Source organism: Ambystoma mexicanum, chromosome 6p, assembly GCF_040938575.1.
Source record: "Ambystoma mexicanum isolate Mex_15411 chromosome 6p, UKY_AmexF1_1, whole genome shotgun sequence".
NCBI lineage: Eukaryota > Metazoa > Chordata > Amphibia > Caudata > Ambystomatidae > Ambystoma > Ambystoma mexicanum.
This window is the reverse complement of record NC_090935.1, coordinates 1,888,590-1,902,066: the sequence shown is the minus strand read 5'-3', so window position 1 is coordinate 1,902,066 and position 13,477 is coordinate 1,888,590. Positions and strand designations below refer to the sequence as shown.

Genomic DNA, 13,477 nt, shown 5'->3' with positions numbered 1-13,477 from the left:
TTCATTATATAATGCCCTCCTTTAGACATGTTATACTATGAATATGCTCAGGTCTTTCACTAAAGCCAATACACCTGTCATTGTCCTGGGTGACTTTATTATATACTGCCTTCCTTTAGACACGTTATACTATGAATATGCTCACGTCTTTCACTAAAGCCAATACACCCGTCATTGTCCTGGGTGACTTCATTATATAATGCCCTCCTTTAGACATGTTATACTATGAATATGCTCACGTCTTTCACTAAAGCCAATACACCTGTCATTGTCCTGGGTGACTTAATTATATAGCGGCCCTCCTTTAGACATGTTATACTATGAATATGCTCACGTCTTTCACTAAAGCCAATACACCTGTCATTGTCCTGGGTGACTTCATTATATAGGGCTCTCCTTTAGACATGTTATACTATGAATATGCTCACGTCTTTCACTAAAGCCAATACACCCGTCATTGTCCTTGGTGACTTTAATCTTTGGGCTAATGATCCCATGGATAAAAAAACTACCTCCCTTCTGCTAGCACTGTGCTCTATTGGATTCCCTGCCCTCACCCATAAGGCAGGACACATTTTAAATTTGGTTTTGACACACTGGGCTTCATTCCGAGTCCGGCGGTACCCTGCCGGTGCTACCGACGTGTTTCCGCCAGACTCTGAATAAATTACTGGCGTCTGACCTCCCCGTGCCACCGGCTCATTCCAAGTCATGTGGCCCAAGTTCAAGCAGCTTGTGGATACACTATTAAACTGCTCAACTATATTCATCCATACATTTCTCCAAACAACAGTGCCCTTCCGGCTACAGCTCTGATTTACTCCCATCTTGATCATGGTAATAGTCTTCTTGCAGGAACCTCCAAAGCTAACCTCAATGTGCTTCAAGTTGGTCAGAATCGAGCCGTAAGAGCCATTTTCGGTCTCTTCAAAAAGATCATGTAACTGAGGCCAAACGGGAACTCCATTGGCTGCCAGTTAAACATCTGGTCATGCACAAGATTCTATCATTGACCTATAAATGTTCTAACAAGCACTCTGCACAACATCTATGCGATCGGCTGACTCCTCTTATGTCCAGCCATCCCCAATGCTCATTTAATACTACAAAACGTACACAGCCAAGATTCAAGCTTACGAGATTTGGTGGTACAACATTTGATGTTCAAGCACAAGCAGCCTGGAACAAGTTAACCCTTCATCGCGGGCAGGAAAATTCACTCACCTCCTTTAAAAAGGGTGTTAAGACCTTTGTCTTCAATTTGGCTCCTTATTAAAGCTTAGGTTGGCCTTTCCTCCATGCCGATCCTTCTCTTTATGTCTTAAGTCTTGTACATAACTATCTGCGCTTTGAGGCCCACAGGCAATTTTGCATGCTACAAAAACTATAAATAAATCAAATAAATAAATAAATATGTGCAGGAGGTGGAGTGGAAGAAGTGCAGGAGTGGGGTGCTCAAAGGGAGGGGGTGAGCAAGTGCTGGGGGGGGCAAGACCACAAGTTCAAGGGGAGATAGTGGGGAATGGAGTATGAGTGCAGTGGACAAGGTGGACCAGGTTAGGGCAGTCTAGGGAAGGGTGCCCAAGGGCAAGTGCTGGCAAAGATTGCTGGGAGGAATGGTAGGTGGGTGGTCTGGCCCCTGAATGACTTTGAAGGGACCAGGCCACAGTAGCAGCGGCAGAGGGACATTTGCACAGGAAGGGGAGAGGGAAGGAAGCAGAAAAAAGGAAAGTCTTGAAATGTTTCCAGAACTTAAGTATATCCGGCTCAACTCTGAGAGGGGCAGGGAGGTTGTTACAGAGGGAAGTACCAGCTGAGGAAAGGGATCTACCTTTCAATCTCTGCTTGGTGAAACGTTTGACCTGCAGAGAGTTGGAGCTAGAGGACCGAAGTACTCTAGCTGGGAGGTATTTAGGGAAAAAGGCTCGATGTAGAGAGGTCCCAGGCCCCAGACAGCCTTGTGGATGATGCAAAGGGTCTTGAATTGGATCCATGTCGTCACCAGGAGCCAGTGGGGAGATTTTAGGGCTGGAGAGATGCGGTCCCTGGGCTTGAGGCCAAGGATAAATCTTGCAGTCCTATTATGGATTAGTTGAAGGGGACGAAGCGAGAAAAGGGGCAGATTGAGGAAGAGGCTGTTGCAGTAGTGCAGCCTAGAGAGAATCAGGGCTCTGGAGATGTTGAGCTTCTGGGGGAAGGTGAGGAAAGGTAGAATGCCTCTGAGATGGTGAAGCTAAAAGTTGGACTTCTTGGCAAGGTCCGTGACGTGTGGAAAGAGTTTTTGCCTCACAGGTGGTTGAGGGGAGAGGGCCCAAAGGAGGGTTGGCCAAGAGTGGGGGAGGGTGGGGCAAGGAGCAGGACCTCCCAATTAGAAGGATCGCTGTCTTACTGGCATTAAGGCAGAGATCATTGACAGAGAACCATGCCTGAATAGCAGGCAGGAAGTCAGGTATGAGAAAGGAGAGGATGCAGAGGGTGGCAGATTAAAGGAGAGCTATGTGCCGTCTACATAACACATAACACTGGAAATGAGGGGAGAAGGTCGGGATCAAGTGTAGGCTAGGTAGAGGTTGAAGACCCATGGCGATAGTAGAGAGCCCTGAGGGACGCAACAGGTAGAGAGTGAGGTGGAACAGAGAAAAAGAGCCATTGGCACTTGGGATGGTCTGTCTGAAAGGAAGGAGGTCAGCCACGCCAGTGTCCTGTCCGTGATGCCTAAGGTATCAGGGAGATGATTTATGAGGATGTAGTTGTTGACTGTGTCAAAGGCAGAAGAAAGATCGAGCAGGATAAGAACAGAGGGAGTGCTGGAGTCCAAGTTAGAAAGTAGGTCGTCAAAGGTGTTCAGGAGAGCAGTTTCCGTACCTCTGGATGACCTGAAACTGGATTTGCGGTCACGGAGGCAGTCAGCCCTTTTTGTGTGGAGGGTTTGTTGGGGGATAACCAGATTCTCCATGAGTTTGCCCAAAAAAGGGGTGCGATAGGGCGATAGTTAGCCGGGCAAGAAGCGTCAGCAGATTACTTTTTTAGGAGAGGGCGCACAAGAGATGGTCACACCAGAGCTGTCTCATTCTGCACTGTTATCCACACTGGATAAAGGGGGAATTCTTTCCAATGGTGATATTTCGTTAAGTTTACGATGGATAAATACAAGTATTACATGACATTGCAGATAAAGGGTCTGTTTTCAGCGATTTTCATTTAGGGTGGCCAACCATCCCGTATTTTGCGGGACTGTGACAATTTAGTGAGATGGGTCCTGCGTTTCGCACAGAGCCTGCCCGGGGCTGTTAAAGGTCCCCACTTACCTCCTCTGCAGAAGGATGCGTTCTCTTAATCCTTCCCAGCTGAACTTCACACTGTTTCTTGTGATAGTTCACCCCTGTGGGAAGCACAGCCGCTCCCCCTGAGGTTTGCTTTGTGTTATCAAAGCATGACAGAAAGAGCTAGTAAAGGTTGCTGGTCCAGGCACCCTGTGCCTGGGGAAGGACTGTTGTCCCCTAGGATGTGCAAATGCTGGCTGATGATAGGAGGGCCACATAAGACTGCACGCTGCGTGGAATAATGCCCCCTGCCAATGACGCCCTCACACTGCAGTGCCTTTTATTTCACTCTGGATACAGGTTTAAAATCCCAATGAGGTTGTTTAGATTCACGTTTGTGTCCAGGCTGCTACTGGAATTTGCCACTTAGCAGGAAGACAATCACAGCTATAATCACACTCTTTTGCTCTCGCATGTTTTTATGACAACCTATGGTTTGCCTCTTAAGTCATGTGATGATGTAAATACAGATGCAGAATATGGGGGTGCAGGGCTCTTGCTGTGCACAGAGCCTTGATGATTCTAATCTAACACTTCAGTTCCCTGTGTGCAGAACAGTCCTGCAGGCTGGGAAGTTTAGTTACGTGTGGCAAGCATGCACGTGTGTGAGCGTGCATGTGCAGAACAGTCCTGCAGCATACTTGCCAACCCTACCGATTTAGGCAGTAGGATACCGCTTTTTAAGCAGTCCTACCACCTACCGATTTTTTTAGTTAAAAAAAAAAATTGATCTTTTTTTTAAAATATTTTTTTTTTGTCCACGCCAGCTCGGGGGAGTCTTTCAAGGGCTCCCCCGAGCTGGCGTAGTGGGAGAAGGCACAGCATGCAGGCTTTTGATGTAAAAGGCGCCCACGGCGGTGGGCTAAGGGCGCCCCTCCGCCGCGGGTGCCTTTGACAAAAGACGCCATTAGCCCCCCACCACGCTAGCTTGGGGGAGTCTTTCAAGGGCTCCCCCGAGCTGGCGTGGTGGCAGAAGGCGTGGCAGGTGCCTCATTGTCATTGAATGCACCGTGGCGGCGGGCTCATTCAATGACAATGGGCTGCTGACGCGCCCTATTCCTATCATTACCTCCTCGCCTGACTATTTTTGAAACTTTAAGATTCCTACAGATTTTTGGTCACAGAATGTTGGCATGTATGCAGAGCAGGCTGGGAAGTTTAGTTATGTGTGGCACGCATGCACGTGTGTGTGCGTGCAGAACAGTCCTGCAGGCTGGGGAGTTTAGTTACGTGTGGCAAGCATGCACGTGTGTGTGTCCACAATGCCTTCAGCACTAATGTTATCATAAAGGTGGAAATGGGGGGGAACCCACGTGCGCAAAGTACGCTGCATGGAACCAGGCAAAGTGCTAAATGCTCGGGATCCACTTCCTGTAAACTAATGTGTGTTGTTGGCCCCCCCATAAATCATCCATTGCTTTATTGATTGCAGGGAACCTCGCACCATGCGCTCCCACCACCTGAAATGCGGGGGGCGGGGGGGGGGGGGGAGAGGAGTAAAATGTTAATAAACGTGACGTCATTGAATGTGCGATTGAGTGAACCCCGGTGTATGACACGTCCTGATTGGTCATTACTGAGGGACGGGCTCGCGCAAGAAAGCAGACGCATGCGCAGAGTGGATAGACTCGGCTCACGGGGAAGAGCATGCGCAGAATGAATCACGCGACAGTGATAGGCTAGGAGCATGCGCAGAATAGAGATAGGTTTAACTATTAGGCTAGGAGAATGCGCAGAGTAGAGATAGGTTTCCTGATAGGCTAGGAGCATGCGCAGAGTAGAGATACATTTCTGTTAAACTAGGAGCATGCGCAAAGTAGAGATGGTCCCTGTTATACTAGGAGCATGCGCAGAGTAGAGATAATTTTTCTTGATAGGCTAGAAGCAAGCGCAGAGTAGAGATACCTTTAACTATTAGGCTAGGAGCATGCGCAGAGTTGAGATACTTTCCTGATAAGCTAGGAGCATGCGCAGAGTAGAGATAAGGTTCCTGATAAACTAGGAGAATGCGCAGAGTAGAGATAGTTTTCCTGATAGGCTACGAGCATGCGCAAAGTACGATAAGTTCCTGATAGGCTAGGAGCATGCGTTAAGTTGAGTCGGCCCTATGATAGGATAAGAGCATGCGCAGGGTGGAGCCGCGGCATTTCATAGTCTGAGAGCATGCGCAGGAACATGTGTGCACCTTCTGAGCATGCGCATTGTAGAGACACCGTCCATGCACTGCGGGTGGGTCAGAGGCCCGTGGTCACCTTCTCCGGAAGTGGGAGGTGAGATTTTTATTATTCCCCCCCAGACCATTCTAGCGTTTATTCTGAGTTCTGGGCTAATATATCCCCTTCCCGGTCCCCCACGTTTAGGACAGAGGGTGTCTGCCCCGCAATCCTCTTCCACATATGTTCACACTCCTGCTCCCCCCCCACCACTACTGCACCCCCTAGCCACTCCAGCCCCCCCAACCACTCCTGCCCCCTGGCCACTCCTGACCTTCCCTAGCCGCTCCTGACCCCCAGCCACTCCTGCTCTGCCCTAGCCACTCCTGTCCCCCCTAGCCACTCCTGTCCCCCTAGCCACTCCTGTCCCCCCTAGCCACTCCTGTCCCCCCTAGCCAGTCCCCCCTAGCCACTCCTGTCCCCCCTAGCCACTCCTGTCCCCCCTAGCCACTCCTGTCCCCCCTAGCCACTCCTGCCCCCCCTAGCCACTCCTGCCCCCCCTAGCCACTCCTGCCCCCCCAAGCCACTCCTGACCCCCCCAGCCACTCCTGCTCTCCCTGGCCACTCCTGCTCTCCCTGGCCACTCCTGACCCTCCCCCACCCACTCCTGTCCCCCCACTGGCCGCTCCAGCTTCCCCTGGCCGCTCCCCCTTTCCTCTGGTTGCTCATGCTCACCCCTCTAACCACTCCTGCTCTCCCACTCTGACCGCTCCTGCTCTCTTCCCCCCCCTCACCGTCTGTCTACTCCTGCTCTTCTACCCCCGCCCTCTGGCTGCTCCTGGTCTCTCCCCATCCCCTGACCGCTCCTGCTCTCTTTCCCCCCTCTGGCCGCTCATGCTCTCTTGCCCCACCCCCACTTGCAGGTTGCTCCTGTTCTCTCCCCCACCATTGCAGGCCGCTCCTGCTCTCTCCCCCCCACCCTCTTACTGCTCCTGCTCTTTCACTCCCCCCCTGCCTGCCCGCCCTCTGGCCAGACACCTGCTCTTTCTCTCCCCCCCTGCCTGCCCGCCCTCTGGCCAGACACCTGCTCTTTCTCTCCCCCCCTGCCTGCCCGCCCTCTGGCCAGACACCTGCTCTTTCTCTCCCCCTCTGCCCGCCCGCCCGCCCTGTGGCCGGCCACCTGCTCTTTCTCTCCCCGTCTGGCCGGACACCTGCTCTTTCTCTCCCCCGCTGCCCGCCCGTCCGCGCCCTCTGGCCAGACACCAGCTTTTTCTTGCCCCCCCGCCTGCCCGTCCGCGCCCTCTGGTCGGACACCTGTTCTTTCTCGCCCCCCTTACCCACCCACCCTCTGGCCGGACACCTGCTCTTTCTCTCCTCCCCCTGCCCGCCCATCCTCTGGCTGGACACCTGCTCTTTCTCTTCCCCCCCATCTGCCCGCCCACCCTCTGGCCGGACACCTGCTCTTTCTCTCCCCCGCTGCCCGCCCGTCCGCGCCCTCTGGCCGGACACCAGCTTTTTCTCCCCCCCCCCTGCCCGCCTGTCCGCGCCCTCTGGCCGGACACCAGCTTTTTCTCTCCCCCCGCCCGCCTGTCCGCGCCCTCTGGCCGGACACCTGCTCTTTCTCTCGCCGGCCCGTCGGCGCCCTCTGGCCGGACACCTGCTTTTTCTCTCCCCCCCTGTCCGCCCGTCCATGCCCTCTGGCCGGACACCTGCTCTTTCTATCCCCCCCTGTCCGCCCACCCTCTGGCCGGAGACCTGCTCTTTCTCTTCCCCCCATCTGCCCGCCCACCCTCTGGCTGGACACCTGCTCTTTCTCTCCCCCCCCCCACCCGCCCGCCCTCTGGCCAGACACCTGCTCTTTCTCTCCCCCCCCTGCCCGCCCGCCCTCTGGCTGGACACCTGCTCTTTGTCTCCCCCCTCTGCCCTCCGCCCTCTGGCCAGTCACCTGCTCTTTGTCTCCCCCCCGCCCGCCCACCCTCTGGCCGGACACCTGCTCTTTCTCTCCCCTCCCATCTGCCCGCCCACCCTCTGGCCGGACCTGCTCTTTCTCTCCCCCCATCTGCCCGCCCGCCCCCTGGCAGGACACCTGCTCTTTCTCTACCCCCCGCCCGCCCACCCTCTGGCCGGACACCTGCTCTTTCTCTCCCCCCCCTGCCCAAACGCCCTCTGGCCGGACCTGCTCTTCTTTCCTCTGGCTACTCCTGCCCCCCCTCTTGCAGACCGCTCCTGCTCTCTACCCCCCTCCTGCTCTCCCCCCGCCCGCCTACCACCTGGCCACACCTGCTCTTCTCCCCCCTCCCCACAACATCTGGCTACTCCTGCTCTCTTCCCCCCATCTGGCTGCTCCTGCCCCCCCTCTTGCAGACCGCTCCTGCTCTCCCACCCAGCCCGCCTACCACCTGGACACACCTGCTCTTCTCCCCCCTCCCCACAACATCTGGCCACTCCTCCTTTTCGCCCGCCCTCTGCCCGCCCACACTCTGGCCGCTCCTCCGTTTTGCCCACCCTCTGGCCGCACCTGCTCTTATTTCCCCCGCTCTCTGGCTACTCCTGCTCTCTCCCCCCCCTTTGGCTGCTCCTGCTCCCCCCTCCTGCAGACCGTGTCTGCTTTCTCCCCCCCCACCCTGGCCGCTCCTGCTTTCTCCCCCCCCCCGGCTGCTCCTGCTCTCCCCCACCCTGCACTCCCGTCCTCTGGCTGCATCTGCTCTTCTCCCCCCACCCCACTCCCTCTGGCCGCACTTGCTTTTCGCCCGCCCTCTGGCCGCACCTGCTCTTCTTTCCCCCGCACTCTGGCTATTCCTGCTCTCCCCCCCCCTTTGGCTGCTCCCCCCTCCTGCAGACCGCTCCTGCTCTCCCCCCGCCATCTGGCCACTCCTGCTCTTCTCCCCCCCCTGCCCGCCTGCCATCTGGCCGGACACCAGCTCTTTCTCTCACCCCCTGCCCGCCCGCCCTCTGGCCGGACACCTGCTCTTTCTATCCCCCCCCCTGCCCGTCTGCCCTCTGGCTGCTCCTGCTTTTCGCCCGCCCTCTGGCCGCACCTGCTCTTCTTTCCCCTGCCCTCTGGCTACTCCTGCTCTCTCCCCCCCTCTGACCGCTCCTGCTCTCTCCCCCCCCCCTGGCTGCTCCTGCTGTCCCTGCCCTCTGGCCGCACCTGATCTTCTTCCCCCCATGTTGTTATACTTAGCATGACATTTTAGACCATCTAATAATCTCGCCAGACCTATGGGCGTCTGGTCTATTATTAGTAAGTCATTAGCATAGAGTAAATATTGAACCACTATTTGATTTAATCGCGGTGGGAAAGCCCTGACCTTTTCAAAATAGTCTGGTATGTCATGAATATAAAAATTAAAAAGTGTTGAAGCCAGCAAACATCCCTGTCTAAGGCCTACATTCGTTTTTATTGGAGCTGTTAGCAGGCCCTCCCTGTTCAATTTGACTCTTAAAGATGTACCTGTATAAAACTGTAGAATTTTGTTTAGTAATAAAGCTGGACATCGCTGTTAACTTATCCCACAAGGCTAGCTTATCAACTGAATCAAATGCTTGCTTATAGTCCACAAATAGCATATATAAGGGTTTTTTTATGAGCTCGCGCTTGATGCTTTAAGTCTTGTAGGATGTGAAGGTTAAGTAGGGTGCCTATACCTGCTGTAAAACCTGCTTGTTTAGTATCTAATACCTTGTTCATTCTGTGCCATTTATTACATTTTGATAGTAATATTCTAGCATAGATCTTCGCCGCTGAGTCCATCAAGGTCAGTGGACGATAGTTTTGAGGATTGAGACGATCATCTTTTTTGAAAACTGGCAGAATAATTGACTCTTTCCAAGAGTCGGGTATCATGCCAGTCTTCCCTATTCTGTAGTATATCTGTTGTAGTATTCCAGACCACTTGCCCAAATTCCTTTGGATGGTGGCATTAGCAATGCCATCAGAGCCCAAGGCTCTGGAATTGCTACATTTTTAAATGATGTCTTTGAATTCATCTTTATCTATTACAAAATAAGATTGATCTTTTATAGGCACAATTGATTGGTCATATGATTCCAGCTTATTATAGAGCAAATCAGAAAAGTATTTTGTCCATGTCTGCTCGTCAATAGGGTTAATCGAATGAGACAATGTCGTCATCCCTTCACATTCGTGCAACAAATCCCAAATACGAGCACTGGATTTGGTCGCTAAGGCTCGTATCATATTTTCATTTTGTTCTTGTTTTTGTGCCGTATATGTTGTGTAACAAAATGTGTGTATTTGTTTTTTATCCATCGTACAGCAGCTGTATAATCAACAGGTTTGGCAAACTTGAATATTATTTGTGGCTTTAGGCATTTTCCTTTTTTCATCTATGATAATTTTATCATAGCTATAAGTCATTTTATCTCTTAATCGTCCATTATTTTTGTTTGTTGATTTAAAACAGTGCAATACGTCAACGTAATGTTTATTAGGGTTATGTTGCAACTCAGTTAACTACTTATTACGTTTATTCTCCTTCCATTTAATGCGATTTAGACCTGGACTACTGTCTGTAGCGTATGTATTGTAAGTACTAGAAGGTTGCTTAGATATTTTTACTGTTATAACTAATATGTTATGGTCACTTAGGTTAGTAGGGACAACCGTAACATTTGTTATGTCAAGAGATTTGCTAGATATGAAGGCGTAATCAATAATGCTTTGCATTGATTCTCTCTTCCAGGTGTAATGAGGTGGGACATCACCTTTGATGCAACCATTTAACGTCGTCATGTTACAGTGTTTCATGTATTTTATCCATGCCCCTCGCTCAAGGAGATAGATTTCTTTTTTAGCCCACCTCTATGCACTGTATATTAAGATCCACAACGAGCAATATTTGGGTAATTCTATTTCTTCAAAAATATCCCCAATTTTAGTCATAAAATCTGTCTATTATGTCTTTTGAATTCCAATAGACATTGATGATAGCCATCGAATTTAAACATTGTGTCCAGCCATATTTTAGCAACTGTAATCCAGCACAGGAAGAGTTCCATGTCGATAGCTTACCGGGAGAGTCTATTTTTAAGGCTGTCAATAGGCCCATTGATGGTCGCCCCATTGATTTTTTTTCTTTTTTTTTTTTTACTCCAATCTGACACTGGAGCAATACTTATTCTCTTTCCTCCTGATTTAATTTAGTAATTAAAATATATGCAATAATCTTGCTGGTAATGTCAAAAAGTGCTTCCAGGTGGTATATTGCCCGGGTCAGCCACTCTCCCTTTCCTTGTATAGGGGCTTGTATACTCTCTCGCTATCAGATGTTCCATTGCATGGTTCAGCCACTCTCCCTTTTCTTGTATAGGGACTTGTATACTCTCTCGCTATCAGATGATACATTGCATGGGTCAGCCACTCTCCTTTTTCTTGTATAGGGACTTGTATACTCTCTCGCTATCGGACGTTACATTTCATGGGTCAGCCACTCCCACTTTTCTTGTATGGGGACTTGTATACTCTCTCGCTATCAGATGGAAGTTTGCAGGGTTGAGCCACTCTCCCTTTTCTTGTATAGGGGCTTGTATACTCTCTCACTATCAGATGGTAGTATACAGGGTTGAGCCACTCTCCCTTTTCTTGTATAGGGACTTGTATACTCTCTCGCTATCAGATGGTAGTTTGCAGGGTTGAGCCACTCCCCGTTTTCTTGTATAGGGACATGTATACTCTCTCGCTATCAGATGGTAGTACGCAGGGTTGAGCTGCTCGCCCTTTTCTTGTATAGGGACTTGTATACTCTCTCGCTGTCAGATGGTAGTTTGCAGGGTTGAGCTGCTCGCCCTTTTCTTGTATAGGGACCTGTATACTCTCTCGCTATGAAATGGTAGTTTACAGGGTTGAGCCGCTGTCCCTTTTCTTGTATAGGGACTTGCATACTCTCTCACTATCAGATGGTAGTTTGCAGGGTTGAGCTGCTCTGCCTTTTCTTGTATAGGGACTTTTATGCTCTCTCGCTATGAGATGGTAGTTTGCAGGGTTCAGCCGCTCTCCCTTTTCTTGTATAGGGTCTTGTATATTCTCTCGCTATCAGATGGTGCAATGCATGGTTCAGCTGCTCTCCCTTTTCTTGTATAGGGACTTGTATACTCTCTCGCTATCAGATGGTGCAATGCATGGGTCAGCCACTCTCCCTTTTCTTGTATAGGGACTTGTATGCTCTCTTGCTATCAAATGGTAGTTTGCAGGGTTGAGCCGCTCTCCCTTTTCTTGTATAGGGACTTGTATACTCTCTCGCTATCAGATGGTAGTTTGCAGGGTTGAGCCGCTCTCCCTTTTCTTGTATAGGGACTTGTATACTCTCTCGCTATCAGGTGGTAGTTTTCAGGGTTGAGCCGCTCTCCCCTTTCTTGTGTAAGGGCTTGTATACTCTCAAGCTATCAGGTGGTAGTTTGCAGGGTTGAGCCACTCTCCCCTTTCTTGTGTAGGGGCTTGTATACTATCTCGCTATCGGATGTTACATTTCATGGGTCAGCCACTCCCCCTTTTCTTGTATAGGGACTTGTATGCTCTCTTGCTATCAAATGGTAGTTTGCAGGGTTCAGCCGCTCTCCCTTTTCTTGTATAGGGACTTGTATACTCTCTCGCTATCAGATGGTAGTTTGCAGGGTTGAGCCGCTCTCCCTTTTCTTGTATAGGGACTTGTATACTCTCTCGCTATCAGGTGGTAGTTTTCAGGGTTGAGCCGCTCTCCCCTTTCTTGTGTAAGGGCTTGTATACTCTCTAGCTATCAGGTGGTAGTTTGCAGGGTTGAGCCACTCTCCCCTTTCTTGTGTAGGGGCTTGTATACTCTCTCGCTATCGGATGTTACATTTCATGGGTCAGCCACTCACCCTTTTCTTGTATAGGGACTTGTATACTCTCTCGCTATCAGATGGTAGATTGCAGGGTTGAGCCGCTCTCCCTTTTCTTGCATAGGGACTTGTATCCTCTCTCGCTATCAGATAGTAGTTTGCATTGTTCCACCGCTCTACCCTTTCTTGTATTCTTTTTGCGGCTCTGGACTCCATGGGTGTCATCTACACCAACTTCGCAGATGACACCCAGATCCTTATTCCACTAACAGGCAATCACAAGCAAGATTCTCTTCTCATCAATCAAATCTATTCACTCATACAAATCTGGATGGCGAATAATAACCTTTGCCTCGATGATGACAAAACAGAGCTACTCATATTAGGCTCACCCTCTAGAATTGACTCACTACAACATAGCTACAAATCATTCAGCATCGATGGCACCCCAATCCCAGTTCTCAAACAAGTTAAGACAATGGTGGCCTCATTACACGGACGGCGGTGGACCAAGGTGCTATTAGCACCTTGGTCCATGCCGGTAAAATACCGGCACCGCCTTGGAGGAAAGGGGAATTACCGCCCTATTCCAAGGTTGGTGGGGCGGTAATTCCCCCATTGCCCTTCCCCATTCCCATTTTTGCCCCATGGGGCATGATGGGAATGGGGAAGGTGCTAATTACGGCACCGCAAATTGCGGTACCGTAATTAGCTCCCTGGTGCCTTTGCGGTAGACTTTGCAAAAAGCAGGCGTTAAAGTCTACAACCCGCAAAGGGACCTTGTAGTAAGGCGGTAAGGGTTAACGGTCACCGGTACCATTAACGGTGACCGTTAACCCTTACCGCCGTCCGTGTAATGAGGCCCTGGGTGTCTATCTAGACACCTCCTTAACTATGGCCCTCATTCCGAGTATGGTGGTAGCCATGGAGCAATTAGCTCCATGGCTGCCTCCCATACCGGTACCGACTCCGGTTTGGGTAAGTGGGGATTTACCTGTCCATTCCGACCTTGGAGGGACCGGTAAGTCCCCATTGACCAAACTATTCCCCATTCCCATTTGAGCCCCCATAGGGCTAAATGGGAAGGGTGCAAATAACGGGCTTGCGAATGGCAAGCCCGTTATTTGCGCCCTAGTCCCCTAACAGAACCCGTAAGGGACGTTTGGTCGACCAAACGTACCT

The 13,477-nt window shown here is 50.9% G+C and overlaps 1 protein-coding gene across 1 annotated transcript in view; it reads left to right on the top strand.

Moving 5' to 3' along the window:
* Nucleotides 1-5,465: 5,465 nt before the first annotated feature.
* LOC138511108 (zinc finger protein 84-like) overlaps nucleotides 5,466-13,477 on the top strand; it is a 34,938-nt gene continuing 26,926 nt past the window's right edge. Inside the window, exon 1 of the mRNA XM_069626591.1 lies at nucleotides 5,466-5,593. The gene's annotated coding sequence lies outside the window, so the exon portion shown is untranslated. The remainder of the gene's footprint in view (nucleotides 5,594-13,477) is intronic.